Source organism: Periplaneta americana, chromosome 13 (genome assembly GCF_040183065.1).
Source record: "Periplaneta americana isolate PAMFEO1 chromosome 13, P.americana_PAMFEO1_priV1, whole genome shotgun sequence".
In the NCBI taxonomy this organism is placed as follows: Eukaryota; Metazoa; Arthropoda; class Insecta; order Blattodea; family Blattidae; genus Periplaneta; species Periplaneta americana.
The window spans coordinates 148649563-148654565 of NC_091129.1; positions in this window are offsets into that span (position 1 = coordinate 148649563).

Below are 5003 nucleotides of genomic sequence, written 5' to 3' on the forward strand. Positions count from 1 at the left end.
AGAACCAAAAGTTTGTCTTGCTTCGTTAGCAACAGTTCTCTCATCTTGGCAATCTTCCATGCTTGCATTTGGTACAGCTGCTCCTATGGAAATGTAATTCTCGACTCCACCGCCCGCCTTATAAAAACTGTCGTTCGTGCTTGTAAAATCTTTTCTTAAACGTCTCTTCTTCCGTCTGTTTCCTCTTTCCATATTAAGTTTTCCAACTTTACTCGCAAGAATTTTGTTAGGCCTGTTGTGGCTGGCAACTGAAGCGGTGGGAAGGAGATGTTCGAGGTCTCGATTCACCGTTTTGAAAAAGCGCTCCAGCATCGAACACAGGGCAGTAAACTGGCATTCTACTGCTATCGGTATCATGAGAATCCAAATCCATTGTAAATCTGTCAGCGTCAGAAAGTCACGATCAATAGTCTGCGACGTGTGTACCAATCCAAATGCTACTTGTAGAATTTGAAATGCTTCAAAGAATAGGAACGTGAAACCACAGCCAGTTGGCAGCACTTCTTTGTAGTTATTGTTACTGACTTCATGTAGGACGTCGCACATCTTGTTGAGGGTTTTCAAATGATGACATTGGTGCCATAGAGACATGATGATGCAGACGAAAGCTGACAGGGCATTTGAGGTTAGAATGATGTTGACACCGAACCCATAGTCACTTGCAAGTGCAGCGCCGTAGCTGGGGTGTTTGGTGCTGAAAGCGGTGTGATCGTACAAATAAACGAATCTCCCCACGATCCACATAGATAGTGTGTTGAACAGGCTGACCACGTTCACAAAGATGCCATATGGAGAACGTTTAAAAATGTGTTGAGTTTCATCGTAACGTTTTTGAACTGTTCCTACAGCATTGGCATTATAAGATAGAGGTAGTACGCCCAAATGCTTTGAAATTAAGAAAACGTAACCTAAAATGGGCGGTAAAATCGACTTAATTACAGAAGAAAACATTTTCGATTTATAGTAATGAAATGTTGGATCCAATTTCTGGGAGAATTTATTTTATAAATTTTCTGTTTGTTGAAGATTAATTATCTTTTCGATGTCTTCGTTTGTATCTTCACTGTGTGTTCTTAATTCGTTCAGTAGACACAGAAGAAAAACTTATCCAGTAATCTCTGAAACCTTATTGCTTTTAAGTGTAACCACTTTTAACTTGCAAAACACCTTTTGGTTAACTTCATAACCTCCCAGGATAGTCAATGCCTTGTAACAAAATGGGAACTATTTTACACTTCATATCATGAACTACAGTAAAGTCAAATGCATAAATTATAAAATAAATAGTTCGCTCAGTATTAAGCTAATGTTTTGTTTTGTTCTTACTTTGGTCACTTTAATTATAATCTTTGTTTTACAGCTTCATATCAAATTTTTCTCGTACAAGGGTTGAGTAATCAGTATTCTTTTGCATGTTTGTTGGTTACAATTTCATATACATTACATTTGACATGCTTCATTAGTGTGATTATTAATCGATATTACTTCACTTAATTTTTCCTATCGACTTATAGAATTTTGAGTGTAGCCTATAGAAGAAGTTGCCTGAGACTTCGGATTAAATGCTTCTTCTGTTTTCTATCTTCGTTTTGCTTTTCCCAGAGATGCTCAGTCAATTACTGAAATCCACTTAAAAGAATTATTTCTGTTCTGTTTATATGTAGTTATACATACTCACCACGACTAAAAACTAAACGTCTGAACACTTTTGAAGAGTATCGTCAAGAACCAGACGAGATACATTCATACCTGTGCACTCCTGGTACATTCACAATAATATAGAAATTGTACGTAACATTAAACTGTTCAATACTTTCTACATGCTTTTTTATATTCAGCAAACAATTTTCTTTCCACCTGAAGTGCTTTTATATTGTTCAGTAACCTGTTATTTTGTTTTCAAGTGTGATGGAAATAAAACAAAATTGTTTCGGTAATCTGTAGTATTTTATACATTCCTGCCTACGGAAAACATTGTCAATATAACACTTGAAAAACACGTACTGTATTGTTATTTTTCAAATAACACCTTTCTGTTTATTCAGTATTGCATTTATTTATTGTAAAATCGTTTCAGGAAACTTACGTATGAACTACTGGAATATTTAATAAGTTTAATCGATAATATTTTGTTATTCATTGAGTCCTCAAATATATCTACGAAATTATACTTAGTGTAACTTTCTCAATGTTTCGATGCAATTTTTATGCATATTTTTGGTACCGATCCTTCAGAAGTATTGAAGGAATAATTTTGTTTATGCAAATCAAGATTTCAGGTATAACTCCCTGTAAAGTTGATTTGAATAATTTCGAGGGAAAAATTATTCAAATCAACTACGTCACTGTTCGTTAACAGAAAACCACAATTTAAGTCACACGGAGTTAGTGTGCACTCGAAGTTGGTTGCTTGACGGTTGTCAGCCCACTTTGAGGTCTGTGGACATAGAGGGAAAAATTGGAACGGTGTCGGTTAGAGTTCCCGAGTAGCTCAGTGGTAGAGCGTTGGTACGTTAAACCAAAGGTCCCGGGTTCGATACCCGGCTCCGGAACAATTTTTCCCTCGAAATTATTCAATTTTGTTTATGTTTAGTATCAGTTGACATATATTCGAGGCTTCCGAGAGAGTTGTCTATTTCATTCAAGTACATGTTTTAGGAAAGTAAATATAGGGTGATTCAAAAGTCCAATTTTTCTGAAAAACTTTGGGTTCCAAGCTTCAAAATGAGGGGCCATTTATTAAAATCCGTTCAGCTATTTTCCCGTAATTTCCATTACAAGTTCAAATTATGTATATAGATTTGGAATTATTAAAAGGTAGCTTTGAAATAGAAATTATTTTTCAACATGTGCAACATTTCCATAGTATTAAAATGTACAGTATATTGTGATTGTGATTTAATTGACGCAAAACTTTAACCAGAATTGTTCTCCCTCTGTTCGATCCTTGGTCACACATCGTTTATGTTTACTCTTACCGGTCGGTGGCATTCAAACAGTCAGTGAAGTAGCTATGGTTATTATTAGACAGAGCTAACGCAACATTTACAATAAAAAATATTTTTACCCATTTAAAAAAAGGAAGTTAACTCTAATATCTTGAAAATTAGTTAATGTACAAAAAATACATTGCCTGTACCAGATATCCCCTTGTAATAGTGGGTTTGTTTATATTTGTTTTCACACGCTATCGGAGCTGAAAGAGTTAAATGAGCCATTCTTTAGGACTATATATAGTTTTTTTTTTCACATTTATAGTTAATTTGTTTTCTTTCAGTCAGTTTTGAATCATTGCATTTTACTTAACATAACATCTACATTGGTACCAACATAAAATACAGCTATATTAGGGCTGAGGACGGAGCGGTTCGGTTCGGAGCAGTTACTGTGACGTACAGTACAGAGTACAAATTTGTGGCGGCAGATTTAAAATTTAGATAGATTGAGTCGATTTTAGAACGTACTTTGAAAGTGAAACCAAGCGTGTTTTAAAAGCGTTGAAGTAAAGCGCTTTCGTTTTGCCAATTGACGAGGAAAAAAGTGCTTCCCTTCATTGCAAAATGGCGGTTTCAAATTTCATTTGCGTGATTATAACTATTTTCGGGGTTATTTTGTATGAAAGAGCTATTTAACTTTCTGTGTTGTTATATATGACAGACGAAATAAAATTGATAAAATAATTTATAATACTAACAGCTAATAAATTAACATGTGATGCAAACGTTAAACGCTGCAGCTAATTAAAAAAGAAGATAGAAAGAAACGGGCTCCATGAAACGCTGCCTAAAACACTTAAAAATAACACACAGAATTATTTAGTCTACTATTACGGAAAGTGGATAAAATAATCAATAAAACGTGGAATCTTAAACTGAAGAACATAATGTTTATTTATTTTATAACATTACTAGCCTTCAATACAACCATGTTCTCTTTGGTGAGGAGTAATATTATTGGTAAATTAAAGTAATTAGGTAGCATAATTCGTAGAAATAAATAAAAATAAAATTATGACTGATGAGGTAACACAAATCCAATAAACACAAATAGAAGGAAAATGTAATGCACTTCTTTTTTTAACATATTTTAATATTAATCAAACACACTAATATGATGATGATGATAATAGTAATATATTATAATATTATTATTATTATTATTATTAGTATGTATAGTAATATGTTCAGACTGTCAATGTTCATTAGGTCCAGTTGACAGGTCATATAATAGGATGAACTCCTTTTCAATACTAGAGACCTTTCAGCCCGCCTTTGGGGATAAAGAAATAATTTGTCCTGCAGCAGAAAATATTTAAATACAACAGTACCTACGTTGTTGTCTGCTAGAATTAAGCAAAATACGTGAACTCTGTTTGAGTAACTCAACAGTACTCGCTCCGTCCCCAGCTCTAAGCTATATCATCAGCAAATAAAACAATTTTACCATTAAGTGGAAGTTCTTCAATACTACTAATATATTAGAAATAATGATGGACCAAGGACTGACATTTGTGATGTTGGATCTGTAAAAAAAATTATCCTGGAATGGCGTAGGAAAATCCTGAAAATCACACACAAGTACAGGGACATCATTTTATTTTTACTTCAATTTTTATTGTACCTGAGTTTTTGAATGTACTTCACTCCCACCCCTTCTACTACTGAAGTTCAACCTTCCTGCACACAGATCCAAGGCCGCATACACAGTCATAGTAGCCTTACGGTCATAGTAAACAGTACGTTCCAAAAATATGTTCGCGTTTTCCAGAGACGAAAGAGCTTTCAATATTGAATCATTTTCGCACAGGTACTGTCGTCCATTTGCCTACGTCGTATCCCGGTTTCCGCCACCTGCTTTTATTCGCCAGCTAGTGGCTGGGCTGTCTTAACTCTTTTCTGAGAACATTAATTTCTGTTAGGAATTGGACGTCTACGTAATATTATACTTACTTACTTACTTACTTACAAATGGCTTTTAAGGAACCCGAAGGTTCATTGCCGCCC